Source organism: Chironomus tepperi, unplaced genomic scaffold, assembly GCF_022539635.2.
Source record: "Chironomus tepperi strain 1889 unplaced genomic scaffold, CSIRO-AGI_Ctep_v1 contig_123, whole genome shotgun sequence".
Classification (NCBI taxonomy): domain Eukaryota; kingdom Metazoa; phylum Arthropoda; class Insecta; order Diptera; family Chironomidae; genus Chironomus; species Chironomus tepperi.
In genome coordinates, this window is record NW_027226245.1 from 994,670 (window position 1) to 1,011,698 (window position 17,029).

At 34.4% G+C, this 17,029-nt stretch overlaps 1 protein-coding gene across 3 annotated transcripts in view; it reads left to right on the plus strand.

Moving 5' to 3' along the window:
* Nucleotides 1-264: 264 nt before the first annotated feature.
* LOC139087487 (ELAV-like protein 3) overlaps nt 265-17,029 on the plus strand; it is a 35,127-nt gene continuing 18,362 nt past the window's right edge. For all 3 annotated transcript variants that reach the window (XM_070636313.1, XM_070636314.1, XM_070636315.1), the window contains exon 1: nt 265-1,202. The gene's annotated coding sequence lies outside the window, so the exon portion shown is untranslated. The remainder of the gene's footprint in view (nt 1,203-17,029) is intronic.

Genomic DNA, 17,029 nt, shown 5'->3' on the forward strand with positions numbered 1-17,029 from the left:
TTTCATACTGTACAACAACAACAATGATAATGCACAACATTGTATGAATGGTAAACTGCGTGTGTGAGGACTACAGACACGCTACACATTATAATAATAGTTATATGTCTCATATTATGTGTAAAATTGTGAAGTCGGTGTGTGAGAAGAGAAATAGATGAAAAAAAAAATGTAATAAATTGATGAGAGGGAGCGAGGACGGTATATAAGTAAAGCGAGCAAACTGTTAACTTTCTTCAATTTTATTTTGTATTTCATAGTGAAAATACAGACTCTCTAGGGCCGCGCTAGTGCAATTTTCTCTCATTTTTTTGAGAAAAACTTTTTCTTTTAGTTTTTCATTTCTTTTAATTTGATTTTTTTTTCACAATCTTCTTAGTTAAAAGAATCAATTATTTTTCGTGTGTCCTGTAATATTTAATTGATAGTCAACTTCTTCCACTTTTGTGCCATTTTATTTAATTTTTTTGTGTTTTTCCTCATCGTGCGTGTAAATATAAAAAAAAGAAGGAAGAAAAATTCAAGAAAAAAAAGTGGAAATTTTGTCGTGTAAACAAGAAATAAAGAAGCTGGTTGATGTAATTTGTCATTCAGAACACAATAGAAGAGATAAACGGGTAGGAATCAGCCTCCAGGGGAGGAAAAAAAGTGAAAAGAAAACATAATTAAGTTGCTCGTATGTGATATAAAGGAACGACAACTGAGCAAGGAACACCTACAATAAGATATCCACATAGGTACAATCTACATACTTATAAGTATCGTCGCTAGCTATATACACATAATATTAAAGACGAACAAGAAAAAAAAAAGTGCTGTCGTGTAGATTTCTTTCCGTTCCTTCATGAAAATTTAATTATAGCAAGAAAAAAAAAAAGAAAAAAAAAATTATTTTTATATCTTTTCATGTGAAAAAATCTTTTTTTTGTTATATAAAAGAAATATAATCTATATACATAATAATAATTTTTTTTTTGTGTGTACGACGAGGCAAGACTGAATATTTTAAAACTTCTAATCGTCGCAAAAAAAAGAAATTCGTATTAATACGATTATAATAGACATACGGACATATATACACACGGGAGACATATCAAGAGGAAAAAATTGAAAATATATATAAAGCATATTGCATATACACATTCGACACAAAATAATTTATGCAATAGCTGAAAAACTTTCAAATTCGATTAGCATTTTAGGTGAGTTTTTTCTTTCGACTTCTTCTTACTTATTTTAACATTTTCATTGTGTTTTTCTTCGATTTCCTCTCTCTTTGCTTCTCTTTTGATACACTTTCTAATAACATTCAGTGCAACAACTTGAAAATGGATATTATTTTTTGTGCTGTTTGCAAGTTTTGGAAGGATAAATGGGAAGATTTTTTGGAATTGTCGGTTTGGTCGTCGGTTCCAAACTATTGTGCCATTTATCCTTTATTCTCTAACTTAATGACCCTAAAAATCTAGCTTGGGACAACATTGTGCCGACTTGGTACCTTCACAACTAGCACAAGTCGTTTAACCGATTCAAAATTCAGCACCAGACCGGCGTTACTCTTTCATATTGCTGGATTGAAATCTAAACGATACCAAATTGGTTTAAATCCAGGTTAGGCTTAATTTCGACAGCAAGTCAAAATATTGTCGAATTTTAGAATCAATTTACCGATTTATCCTATCTTACCTAGATGACTTGACTACTGAATCTTCCTACTTTACTAAATCTGCCTTTATGCCACTCCGGTGCCATATTTGCATCTCCTTGGGTCAATTTTCTAGATTCTGGATTTTTCAATTAAAATCTCGTCCCTTCTAAAAGACATTCAAAAACTAATATTATGAATTCAAATCGGCTCTATACAGTAGTATTCAAATTTGTTCTAAGCTCTTCCTGATAAATCCATAAATTGACACAAAAAAAAACTAAAATTTCCATACCAAAAATGCTTTTCTTACTGTTCCTTTATCCAGAATATTTTCAATTGAATTCTTTCAATTTTCTCCTAAAATCCTTTTTATATTTTTTGTTGTTCCTCACATTGCACATTAAGAGAAATTTGCTATTCTATAAACACTCTTTTTGCTGTGTCTATCTATAATCTACAGCTTCTTGTATATTCCTATTTAAAAATGAAAATGAAAATGAAAAGGAACATAAATGAAATGCAAGAGAGAAGTCTATTGATTTGGCAAAAAAGAAGCAATTTTCATGTTTATAAGGTTTCATGTCTCACAGTCATTATAATCTACTAGACATATAATTTTCTTTTAACAAGTGCCCCACAACACACCCCAAAAAGATCTTGTCTATTGAATAAAGATTGAGACATGAATCTTTCAATGGGATTATGTTGAAAATTGGAATTTATTGTCGCACTGGGTCAATATCATGTATCAGTAAATAAGTTTTCTTCCACTATAACTATATGCTGATCATGTCGAGATAAAGTCTTCAAGCTAAAAAGTTCCTACAAGAAAGTTGAGGGGACTTTTAGTTGGATAGACAGTGATTATTATTCAGTGTGTTGTTTTTCGTGAAAATGTGAAAGGATTAAGATTTTTAGCTTGAAGGCAACTGCTGAATATTAATAATTCTGACTGATTATGAATGAGCAAAAATATATATTTTTTTTGTTGAAAATTTAATGAAGTTTTTTTTTGCTTTCTTTGTTGAATAATTTTGAAAGTTTTTTATGATGATGTTCTAGAAGTGCTTTAATGAATGCTGAAATGTTGAATCAAGAGATGGGTCTGTCAGTCATGTTTTTGGGGGTTATACTGTGCTGTGGGTGCATCATTGGTAACATCTTCTGTTTCCAATTAATACGGAGCAGATAAAGCACTTCGCCATATCAGTAATACCATTGCAATATACCAGTAGTGTCTCTAAACCGGTACACGTACCTTACGACAGGAGAAATCAGCTTCAAAACCATCCAAGTGTCATTCTATTGTAGCAATTCTAATCACATCGACAGCACTCTATATCATGATTGAGAAATCTGGTCTCTGGTGGGAATCGAACTCACGTTGTTACAATATATTGACACATATAGTCCGTTGCCTACCCTCTCTGCCACAGAGGCCTAATCCTTGAACTAGCAATTTTGTCTATTTATATGACTCGATACCACAAACTCAACTCTTCTAATCCACCATACCAACCAAAAAATACTTCATTTTCAGCTCTAAACCTTCAATAAATCCACAAAAATAAATCAATTCACATCCAAAGAAAAAATCAAAGCAGTCCATACATAGATTTTCCGTTCGCATGATCAGCATCAATCAATCTCATTTCTTTTCCAACTCTTGCGTGACATCCGGTACGATTCAGTAAATCGGTAAATTTATCCTCAATTTTCACTAAGAAATGTCCAAGAATTTTTATGTACATATTGAGGAAATCTGAAGAATCGAAGAACTGACCAAAAACGTGTTTTTTGTGAGCTATTTTATTGAATGTTTGTGTAATTCTCTATGCTGAAATGTAAAACGTGCATGACGTGCTCTAATCTTGAGCAATTCTTCTGTAGTAAAATTCTGTATTTGATGAATTGGTTGATTATGTGGCTTGATATGAATGACATTATCTAAATGGGTTGTTGGAATTTTGTTTTTTGGATATTGATGGATATTTTGTGACTGAAAAGCAGCCTAGGCAGCAGTTGTTGTCATGCAGGTTGTCAAGTTGAATAGTTGTGAGCAAGAATGTCTTTCAAATGGCTGGCAAAATAGACACGAGCAGCACATGGATGTAAATTTTAAGCTTTTTACATGAAATTAACTAAATTTAGTCATCAATTAGCCGTCAGGACAGCTTCATGCCTAGCTGATGAAGCAATAATGTTGCGGTTTACTGGGAACCTCATTAAACTGCTCTGTACAGCCTATGATAGCTCTTACAGATCCCATACAACCTAGAACTGCTCTGTAGAGGATGTTATAGCTTCTACAGATCCCATACAAGCTAGAACTGCTCTGTAGAGGCTGTTATAGCTCTTACAAGTCCCATACAAGCTAGAACTGCTATGCAGAGCCTGTTATAGCACTAAAAAGCCCCATCCAAGCTCCTCAGCCATAAACTACACATCACACATACACAAAATCTCTAAGGTCAATCCAATTAATCCCCCCATTAAAAAAGCCAAACATTTTCATTCCTTTCATTTTTTTTAAAACACAAAAAAAACTTCAAAACTGAAAATTTATGATGCCTTAAGTACCCGATCTTTATATCGAAAATTACTTCACAAATTACCACAATTTTTTTTATTAAAAAGTCTGTTTTTATCTATTTTTAATCGACCATACCTCCTTTATTAGGTCATCATATTCAAAAAGATAGAAAAATTCTCACAAAATTTCAATAATTGTTCATCATTACAAACAAGAAAACATCATATAGGAGATCATGCCTTGTTCTAGATTAATTGTTGTTTATACATGCTTTCATCTTGATTGTAGGCTTCTGTAAACTAATCAGAAAATAATTTTCAATACTTAAATGATGTGTTTAAAGTTGTTATGGTTATTGTGATTATATTGTAACAAAAAGTAATGTGGATTGTAGCCCTTGTGGGGAATTTGGATGGAATTGAAGTGATTTTGTATGAATATTTGGATTGGACAGTGAAGGATGCTGTTTATGGAGACAGTATTGGACTTGGGATTGAGGATTGATCAGCAATAACCAACAATAGTGCCAGCTTGATGATTTAAATTGATCCAAATAATAAAATTCACCATATTGACCAAATTCAACAATTTCACCATATTCACCTAATCCACCAAATTTTAGTTTTTACAAAATTCTGATGACAATTTTCCAAAAATATTTAGAAACAATTCATTTGCACAATTAACCAAATTCACAAAATCCACAAAATTCACCAAACCCACCAAACCCACCAAACTCACCAAATTCACCAAAAAATCTCAATTTTTCTCAAAATTCTGACGAAAATCTCTCAAACAAAATTCATTATTTATAAACAAATCATCATTCATTTTCATATTTTCATTTTTGGCATGAAAAATTGATTTTTTCATTAGAAAAAAGAAACTTCATCTCCCTTTCCACTCTCAACACGTATAGGAGAAAGAAAAAGTCTATTTTCAAATTCTGAATGGCTCTGTAAATCGGCAAATATTTCTTCTCGAATGAAAAAAGCAAAATTGAATTTATATTGATACGATCTTAATAATTGAAGATGTTGAAACATATAATTTTTTCTATACAAACACATTTACGCCACCGTCAATTCCTTTTTTTTTATTCGATTTTCATTCTTTTCTCTTTTTTCTTATTTTGAGTGCCGAGGCCGGACATGAAAATGTTTTTCTTTTTTCTCGTCTCTTTTTCTTCACTTCAATGTTTGCCCCACATTAATTTAGTTTGTAATCGTGAAGATATATAGATATATATTTTGATTCAATAGATGAAAAATGAGTTCGATGAAATACTGGAAGTGGATGGAACGTGTAAACAAAACGAAAATAAAGGCATGGTTGGATAGGATGGAAAGGTTTATGTGTGAAATTGTGGAATAATGATGGATTAGATGCAGTTATTATATGTTTGGGAAATTTGTTAATGCCGATAAATTCTAAAAACATGAATTAGATGCAAAAATTGAAAAAGAATCGCTTAAAATTCAAAAATTCACCATAAAGTTCAAAATTTCAACCATAAAGTTTAAAATATTCAAAATATTCACCAACAAACTCACTTTTTTACTGAAAAATTCAAATTTTAGATCACAAACTTTAAATTTGTCACAAAAATCTGCAAAATATTCACCAAATTCACCAATAAGTTCAAGAGTTTTGACTAAAATATGGTAATGTTTCCATCAAGTTCAAAAATATTCACCAAACTAAACTTTAAAGTTGAAGATTTTTGTCAAAAAATAGAAATTTCAACACAAAATCAAAATTTTTTTGTTCAAAAATTTCACCACATAGTTCAAAATTTACATCACAATCTACAAAATATTCACAAATTTGACTCAAAAGTTCAAAATTTTCACCAAAAAGTTCAAAAATTTCACCATAAAATTCAATTTATTTATCAAATTCACCAAATTCACGTTTTTACTGAAAAATTCAAAATTCACAACACAAAGTTCAAAAATTGTGTTTTAAATCTTCAAAATATTCACCAAATTCAACTAAAACGTTCAAAATTGTCACCAAATCTTCATAATATTCTAAAAACACTTAAAGACACCAATCAAGGTTAAATTAACAATTTTTGATCTATACAACAAAGTATAACTAAATTAACCTTCATAATCCTATCATATACCAAAACTCAATCACTCAACTCCAAAAAATCCACCAAAAATCCATTGAAGCAACAAAAAAATTCACCTCAACCAGGTCAAATACCTCTCAAAACAAGCTTACAACCCCAAAACAACAAAAACCTTAACAGAAATTAAATTATCATGATTGTTGTTTTTTCTCTCCAATTTCTGCCTTCGCATACACATTACTTCCATTGGTGTTTTTTTTTGGAGAGTCTATTGAGTCAGGGCTCTTTAATATCTATATAAATTCATCATGAACATTCCCAGTACCCACAGGAGGTGATAAAGAGCAATAAATCACCATTGCTTAAACAAGTCAAGACAGAACAGCCAGCAACAAAAAATAACAAGCAAGAGAGATGAAAAATTCTACTGTTGATAGTTAATAGTTTGTGTCATGAGACCATAGAGAAATTGGATAAATGGACTTGCTACGGATATGATGAAGAACTCACCTTACATTATAATTTAAGTTGTGATTCCCTGATGGCTATGACCCGAGCTGTATATTTTTTATTTTTGTAAAAAATTGAGATATTTTAGCTTGGAGATGTGATAGTAATGGGAATTGGTGGGATTTTGAGGTTATGTTAGTTCAATTGTCAATAAAATGCTGTTTAGAAGGTGAATGCTGTTACTTTTTGGATTGGGAATGACTTTTGGTTATTCAAGAGGTATAAAAATTAGGAAAAGCGTTGTAAAATTGCTATCTCTGTGGGGCGTCATCGGAACTCGTCGGTACCGACATGCTACCTTTGATTAGTAGTATCTCGGATATAAGCCAGATATGCTTGATAATATAGCTAAGGTTCACAGGAAAAACCAGTTCTCACTTACTAACATGCTTCTTCTAGCAGGCAAAGAGCATGCTTTCATAGAATGAACTTTACGGTACCTACAAGCAGTCTCTTTGCCTGTTAGGGCTCGTTGGACGTTCAGATCAATTGTGATTCATGGATTCTCATAAATTTCGCCTTAAACTAACTCTATTGCTGGCTATCGCGTGTCAAATTCCCTATTCTAAGTGCAATACTGTCTCTATCGACATCTTCCTTCCATGAGCTCTTTAGACGACCACGTGATCTTTTGCAATATACATAAAAACAAACTTAATTATCTTCAAGCATTTCATGATCTGACTAATAGCCTAAATTATCCTTAAAATAGTAATAATCCGATAAAAATACTCAAAAGTCCCCAAAACCGAAAGTTCTCAAATTTTAACCTAGAATCTCCAATTCAAGACCAAAATGTCTTCAACATTCCCTCAACAGCACCACATTGTCACTCGGTCATGATACTGAAAAATAGAAAAAAATTAAAAAATATGTTATTTTTACTATACATCTTTCTCATCTTTCCTTTGCGACTCAACCGCTGTTGTTATTCTTACTTTTAATGACATTATAAAAATAAGAAATGTCTATTAATATCTCTCAATCTCTCTCTTATTTCCTAAACAACAAAAAAATCTAAAAAAATATAAAAATTTCTCTCTTCAACAAAGATTATGTGTCGCATGCATCATAGATATATGCTGCATCTCACAAATGAAAAAAAAAAAAATAAAATGTTTTTTGAGGTCATTGCCCTGTTGTTGCTGTCGTGAGGTAGTTTTTATGTTGTGTATGCCTATAAGCATTTAAATGTCCCAACTACGGCATGATTATCAAACGAGAGAATACAGTAAGTAACATGCTGAAATATTAAATTACCCCTGGAATATAATGTAGTAAAAAGGAAGGAATGCCACAGTCACACAACTACATAGACAGTAAGGGGAATAATATAAAAGAATGCACCATATGCGATATCATATGTAATGAAGAACAGGGGTGAAAAAAAATGAAATTTCGGAGACATAATCAAAGGATGAATAGGACATTAATAAATTTCATGTTAAGAAAGGATATGGCATATCAATCAGTGAATTTTTTGTACTTTACTTACTTATTTCCTTGGCTGGAGCTCATGAGGGTCCATTGTCGTGCGTAGGACTGTCCTATCACTCAAAACCGTCTGCCAGTTCGGGATATTATTGACTATAGCGTCCTTTTCAACACATTCAATCCAGAAATTGTCCTCGCTGTGCCAATCACTAATATTCCCCATGCAATTTACAGTTTTGAAGACGAAAGGAAGGAGAAATAATTTTTTTTTGATTTATTTGATTTGAAGGAAATGATTTTATTGCAAACATGAAGAAAAAAATTATAAACAGAACTGATTTCTCATCAATTTCCATTGAATTTTGTGGATTTTCAATTTTTTTTGATGAGGAAATAATCGGTGATTGTTGTTTGTTTTTCTTTGTGTCTTTATGACGTTGTGGAGCTGAATAATGTGTTAACTGTCTTTATGCTGTATATGCTACAACATGAAATGCAATCAAATATTGCAAAATAATTGCTGAGAATGATGAGTTAAGCATGTTTTAAATTGGATCTTGTAATTCAGTTTTGGGAAATGACATATTTTGGTGGTAAACCTTGATTGAAACTGTATATTGCATATGGCACGCGGTTAATGAAACGCAGCATATATTTTGGACAATAAATCTCTAGCAAAGTCCTTTTTTAGGATAGCCTGATTATCTGATTGTAAATCCCAAGGAGCTAAATGGCAGAATGGTCGAGTATCAAGCATTTAATGGCCTTTTTGGTAGATTAGATAAGGTGTTGGGCTCAAATTTGGTAATTGTATCTTGAAGATCGTCAATTCAAAAGCTACCGTTTCCAAATTTGTTCTCTTTCGGAAATTCAGATACTTCGACTGTTTGCGTACAAGATCAAGTCTTAATTGGAGTTCTGGGCAACTTTGGATTGAATAACGGGTCAGAAACTTGAAAGACAAAAGAGCTAGAGCTCCTAGAATACATAATGACTAGAATATTGATAGAATGGACCTAAAAATATTAATTCGGTAGACATATAGCTTAGAAATGGCTGAAAATCGGGCAATAGACTAGCAAGACTCTCGTTTTAAATCAAATTTGATGAAATTCGCCTTAAGGTCGTATTAATTGTAGATATAGAGTCGTAATCTCAGAGCTAAGTCGACCTGGGGTCGAATTATCGCTCATATCTCTACCATGTGTTTTCCAAATAGCTCCTAGATTTCGTGACACATTCTTCATTCAATATGTCACTAAAAAATATATCAAATATGAAACCCTCGATCAATTATGACAAAATTCATTTGACATGACACATTTTGTTCTTACAATTTCATTAAAATTGTACAGTTGGACACCCTAATTACATATTTTTTTTTTTCATTTTCTAATAATAATTTTTATTAGATTGTATCAAATGCATGAAATTTGTAATTAAATTGTAGCAACTGAACTGTGCGGTCTCATGAGACGGAAATATTTTTTTTTAGAAAAATATACTTACTTACTTCCTTGGCTGGGGCGCACGGGGGCCCATTGCCGCGTTTAAAGAATTTCTGTAGACAGCTCTATCTTTCGATAACCTCTGCCAATTAGGGATATTGAGAACTCTAGCGTCCTTATCCACACAACCAATCCAGGACATTTTCGGTCTTCCTCTTGATCTTTTGCCATCCACAAAGTCTGCAAAGGTTACTCTATATACTGGGGCATCCTGTGGTCGTCTGTTCAAATGCCCTGCCCATCTCAACCGATTCACACGAAGAACAGTGACAATATCAGCATCCTGGAAAAGCTGATAAAGTTCATGATTATGTCTACATCGGTATACTTCACCTTCTTTTGCAGGTCCATAAATCGCTCGCAGTATTCGTCTCTCAAAGACACCAAGTGCTTCCTCATCTGCTTGTGTAGAATTCCAGGTTTCCGAGCCGTACAATGCAATGACCCGAATGAGCGTCTTGTATAGCATCACCTTTGTGCCTCTAGACAGACTCTTGGACGTAAAAAGGTGCTTTAAGCTGTAGTATGCACCATAAGCTGAGTGGATCCGTTTGCGTACCTCCATGCTGACATCTGCTGTGGTGTTAATAAAGGATCCGAGGTACTTGAAGTCTTGCACTACTTCGAATCTTCTGCCATTGACACTAAGATGACTGCCTACTTTCTGCTTTGTTCTGTCTGATGCAGCGACCATTAGAAGCTTAGTCTTCTCCTCATTTACCTTTAGTCCAATGCGTTCAGCTTCACGTTCCAGCTTTGAGTACGCATCCGTGATAGATCGTAAATTCCTTCCGACGATGTCAATATCATCTGCGTATGCCAGTAATTGAGTCGATTTGTTGAATATCGATCCACTAAGTTCCAACCGTGCCTTCCTACACACACCTTCCAGCGCAATATTAAAAGCTTAGTCGACAACTCATCCCCCTGCTTAAGTCCAGTTAATGTCTCAAAGCTGTCGGATAACTGCCCTTGGACCTTAACACGACTCTGGACCTTACACAGTGTTGTTCTAAGTAGTCGAATCATCTTATGAGGAAATTGAAACTCGGTCATGAGATTCCACAAACCTTCTCTATCAACGGAATCATAAGCTGCTTTAAAGTCAATGAGCAGATGCAACGTTTCCGTGTTCTTGTCACTACTCTTCTGAATGATTTGTCTCACGCAATGTATTTGGTCTATTGTCGACCGGCTCTTCCTAAAACCCGCCTGAAACTCGTGCAGAAAGTCTTCGTAGAGAGGCTCTAGCCTTGACGAGAGAATTTTTGAAAATATTTTATACGCTGAACTTAACAGTGTAATGCCGCGAAAGTTGCTACATGTCAACTTACACCCTTTCTTATGGAGCGGGCATATGACTCCAACTGTCCATTCATCTGGCATTTTCTCCTCATTCCAGACTTGTACGATGATTTCATGCATCTTCTCCTCTAACATAGAACATCCAGTCTTAAACAGCTCAGCTGGTAAACTGTCCTCACCTGGAGCCTTGTTGTTCTTTAGTCTAGCAATTGCTTCACGTACCTCACTCAATGTGGGTTCAGGACATTCCTTGCCATCATTCCTCTCGTACAGTCTTGTTGTTCTGCTTTCTTGACAAGCTTCACCGACATTTAAGACCTCTTGAAAGTGTTCCTTCCATCTGTCCAATACTTGAGTTTGACTGCAAAGCAGTTCACCATTCTTTGATTTACAGATAGCTACTCTTGGATGGAACTTTTTCCTTGCGAATTTGACAGCATTGAAGAATTTCCTCGACTCATTCATTGACTGGAGCTCCTCAATATCATCAAGACACTGTCTGTCAAATTCTCTTTTTTTTCTTCTAAAGAGTTCTTTTTTGTTACGTTGAAGCTGTTTTATTTCTTCAGTTCGCGCTCTCGTTGTTCTCATATTTTTTGCCTCAATCAGTCTCTGAACAGCTTGCTTGCACTCGTCATCAAACCACTCTTTCTTTTCTGGTTGATGGTACCCAAGGCATTCTTCAGCAGCTTGCTTCATTGCAATATGACAATCCTGCCATATAGTCAATTCGCCATTTCTCTCCTTCAGTTGTTGTTCCACTCGAGCGTTGAAATTTTCCTTAACTCTGTTGTTCTTGAGCTTTGTCACATCATACTTCTTTTGTTTTGTGCTCCTTATTCGTCCAATGTTGCTCAACCTAAATCGAATTTTAGCTCCAACAGCATAATGATCAGAATCATGGTGTTCAATGTCCGCTTGTGTGTATCTGAAGCTTCTCACATTCAGAATGTTTGATGCATGACGGTTGTCGATCAATATATGATCGATCTGGCACTTTTTTCCTCCTCCAGGTGGACTCCAGGTTGCTTTACGGGAACTTCTCCGTTGAAAATATGTTGAGCTTATTCTCATGTTCATTGCGGCGGCGAATGTGATAAGTCTCAGTCCGTTTTCATTCGACTTAGGGTGAAGACTAAAGGATCCAATCGTTGGTTTAAATGTCTTTTCTCTTCCAATTTGGGCATTTATGTCGCCGATGACAATCTTAATGTCACTTCTAGGACAGTTGTCATAAGTCCTTTCTAATTGCGAATAGAATGCATCCTTTTCATCATCCGGGCGTTCATTTGTTGGGGCGTATACATTAATAATGCTGATGTTAAAGAATTTTCCCTTAATTCTCAATACGCACAGCCTGTCACTCACAGGCTTCCAGTCTATCACTTTTTCGGACCATAGTGGATCAACAATGAAACCCGTGCCCCTAATCCTTTGAGTTGCATTTCCGCTTGCAAACACCCTAAATCTACTGACATCCAAAACGTTGTTTCCAATCCACCTCGTCTCCTGGATTGCTGTGATGTTGCTTTTATAGTGCCTCAACTCGAGCACCAAAGCCTGCAAAGCTCCTGGTTGTGTGAGCGTTCTTACATTCCATGTGCTGAGTTGGAGATCTCTTGTCCGTTTGTGTTTAGCTGGGGTCGTCGTTGGTAAATCCGTCCGTTGAATATTCTTATAACGTTTCGTGGCTTGACAATTTTTAACGAGGGTGGGCTCGCCAGGCCTCACGCTCAAACTAACCTGCTCCGTTTGTACCGCACCGCTTGAGCGGATTGGCATAGCCAGGAATGCACCGCGGGGAGGTGGAAGTAGGTACTTGAGTAGGATAGGCTGAAGGGCGTTTTACACCTGTATTACGCGTCACTACCCTTTGCATTCCCAGAAACAGAAAAATATACTTCAATTAATAATTTATTTTGTACCCTATGCAGAATAGCCTGAAGGTAGAAAATGTCTTTACGGTACATGAGTTGTTAATTTGAAATTTCGTTGAGTTCTAACCGCATTTTATGATTTTTCTGTTGAATTGAGCGGTTTGAATGTTAAATGATGAATGATGATAGGCAATAAGAATTGATTGAATTTGAAGATTTGGTTCTGAATGGCATTAAGATATGTATGATTCATTTGTGACTTCAATTTGTCGTAAATTGAGCTTTAAGAATCTTCTTGGTGTTGTGCACCGAATAATACATGTCGATATTCTATCCAAAATCCAGTATCAGACTGGTGTTGCTCTGACTTGGTCATGTTGGTCTGATGACAGAATTTGGATCTATTAAGCGACTTGTGCTATTCAAGTTTGTCTTCCTTACTTTGCTGACAGTGTATATCAATTGTGATCCATCCCCTTCTCTTATATGCCGCCTGAAACTAGCTCTATTTTGGCTCTAGCTTGCCAATTCCCTATAATTGTGCCATGTGTCTACAAAAAATCAATCAAATTTCACAATTTTTCCCGGAAATTGCATAGAAATATCCCAAAATCTGGCAACAGGCTAGTATGATTGTGGTTTGGTACAAATGATGAAATTCGGATTTAGGCTTGAGTCAAGTTGGTCTGAGCTAGATTTTCGGACTTTTTACACCGTGTTCCTAACGGTCTCTCGAGTGGACAACTTGAAATAATCTATAGTCAACAACTAGAACTGCTGTCGGCTAATTAAATATATATAGGAACATTCCAAAGCAGTTCACTCGGGGTTAGCGAACATACAAACTCAAAAAACCTTGAACTAGACATCATAACACAAAATGCGCTCCAATTCCTCAAAAAACCCAAAAAATCCTGCAATCAATCACTTTTTTCCACAATTTTCAACTGGTTGAGAATTGAGAAATGTCAAGAACACATCACAGAAATAACGAAGAAATTTTTCTTACCTAGTCATAAAAAGAAAAATAAATAAAATAAGAAGCATGAATGAAAGAAATGATGATGAAAAATATTTTTTTCGTGTGTGCAATTTATGATGAAAAAAAAAGCAAAATTGTATGTGATGCTACGTTCAGAAAATAAATCCAGACATGGATATAGAAAATGCAATTGTTGGTGATTATTGTGTCATTCAATTCCTGCTGCTCTTGTTCCTTTTATTCATTTTTTTCTCATTTCATAAGCAACATCGTCAAGGAACAATGGAGGATGTAAAGATTGTTGTTGATGGGAAGAAGGGCACGCGCTTAACCGGAAATTTCATAAATCATTTTCATGTTATTTTGTATATATTTTATGTAATGGGTGACATAACTTCCTCAAAATATTACATTGTGTGCTGGCGATGTGAATGAATTAATTTTAATTTGAAATAGGAGATGTAAGGAGGAGGAACTTGGGATTAGTTTTTTTTTTTGGTGACAAGGAAATGATTTCGGGTGTGTCGTCTTGTGCTGTTGATGTAAATTGATGTAAATTGTTAAAGATTTGAAATAATGAGACAGTTTTAGGGATTGGGATTGATTAGATATTGCTTAGAAATAATGAAAAATTAGAAGTAATGAATTTAATAAGCTATTCAAATCTGAAAGATCCAGAGCTTCTCGTTGTATGCGTTTCAAGGTTAATGACAGTTTAACAAGTTCGTCAAGCCGCCGAACTCTAACCTGGATCTATAGTTTATTGAGGGATCCGATCCACTCCTTTGATGACATTACCTTAGTCAGTTACCTTAATCAGTCTTTAGTCTACAAAGAGAGGCTGTTAGTCACGTTTCCTCTATAAATACTCAAACTATGCTCCGACTTGGAACCTAGTTTATTATTAAAGGCTTTCCATCTGGCTCTATTGCTGGCAACATGACAAATTCTCACAAATTTTCTATTTTGTCATCTAATTGAGTTGCTTTTAGAGCACCTGGTCGTCTTTTACCTTGTGGATTCCACCCAAGCGCGGTAAAACAAGCTTGTGTTCCTATTCCACTTACGACACTTTAATTCCCCTGTAAAAGATCGTCTGTAAGTAGGGTTTCTGGAAGCGGTTTTTCAAAAACCGCAAAACCGCACTTTTTGACCCTAAAATGCGGTTTTTAAAAAACCGCGGTTTTGAAAGAAAAAACCGCGGTTTTAGAACTTTGTATGGAAAAAATTGATTTAAATCCACAAACTGTAAATTTTTGAAGTTAATTTCAAAAATAAATTAAAATTTTCTATTAACTTGAAAAACTGGACTAAAATCTTGCAAAATGGTAAGAACAACTTTTATTTCAAAAGTGATTATAAGAAATAATTTTTTAGACTATTTTAGCAACCAATTTAGAACTGAATCTAAATAAAATGGAGGAAAATTGAAAGATTTAATACTTTTATGAATAAAAATCCAATTTTAATTTTTTCAAAAAACTTCATACTTTTGTATGAAAATTAAAAACCGCAAAAAACCGCAAAACCGCGGTTTTTGAAATTTTGGAAAACCGCAAAACCGCGGTTTTGAAAAAACGCGGTTTTTCAGAAACCCTATCTGTAAGAGACCCATGAGCGGAGGTTCGGTATTATGATGTACCGAAGTACTTAACCATTCTTCCATCGAGCCATTTTGACTAATCCAAATTAAATTGACCAAAAATTCAATTTTTCACATTACGGAATAACTGAACGACCCCCTGACATTTGCAACAATCATCAACAATAAATCAATAACTTCCATTATCTCACTAACAAAGTAACAATCAAAAAATAAAACACAACCTTTAAAACAATGCAAAAAAAAAAATCACAAAGCTCCACATGCTCCATACAACAAAAAACAGCGACTCTGAATCCAAAGTGGTTCTCGTGTTTCAAACGCACTCATTTCATTTCACGCGCTCATGTAATAATAATTTCAAAAATTGATATTAAATTTTTTTTTTATTAAATGAAAATCTCTTTTTTCACACAAACTTGAATCTTTTATATTTTTAAAATTGCCGTACATACCGGCATATCCACACAGTTGAAATATAAAAAAAATAAAATCTGGCTATTTTTAGAATGGAAAATTCTTTTTTTTCCTCTCTCATTCCGCGTTAAATTGGAAAAAAAGACGCGCTGATGAAAAGAAATTTTATCTTGTTTCAATTAAGCGCGTGAAAAAGTGGAAAATTTAATATTTTTTTTTCATGAATACGAGAAAAAGAAAGTGATGATGAAGTACATACTTTATTAAAATAAATGGCTTTTGAGGATGCAGTGGGGTTGATACAAAATGGGACTGCTGTTAATTTACCACACAGACACACACACAGTACCTGCTTATTGCTTGCACTGTAAATAGAGGCGACATGCATAATTATGAAATATAATAAAGATTACTAATTGGGGCTGAAAGTGGGGTTGGGATGGAGGTTGAAAGGTGGATGAGATGAGAAGTAGGAAGGTGGTTGAGGGTGTTGAGCGTTGCTTACTCCTTTGGAGATTTTGTTTGTTTTTGTTTAAAGTGAATAAATTAATCATGAAGAGCCTGGACTATGATATTGTACGCAAAAGTCAAGGCAGAACTCGAAGTCGACTTTTCGATGCAAAACCCGAGACGGCTTCGAGCTCTGAATCAATCTGAAAATTGTAAAAATCCTCCTTTGAGACATTTCTACAGATTAGGGAGATAGGTAGGATGGGTTGGACAAAAACTCAAATTAATAATTACGTAATAAGTAAACAGCCTCACAAAAGGTTTCCAAATCTCTAAAATTTGATTCAATTTTGAAGAATAACCACTAAAAAATGTGAAATTAAGTGACAATCTCTAATAAACAATTTAACAGTGAAAAGCTAGCTCTAAACAAGCTCTTAGCTCAGTGGTAGGCAACCTGTGTCAAGTGTGCCTGCTAGTGTGTCGCCAAAAATTTTTGGAATTGCTGTGTCTAGTCTATATGAGTTCAGGATGATTAAAATCCTGTTTATAACCATTTTTTCCTATAATTTCATTTCAATTGTTCATTTGAAATTCTCCACATTGAGAAAATCGCGCTCATCAATCTTCTTCCGCACCGCTCAAACCCCGCTCACAATTCAACCACACTCTGCAGGTGCAA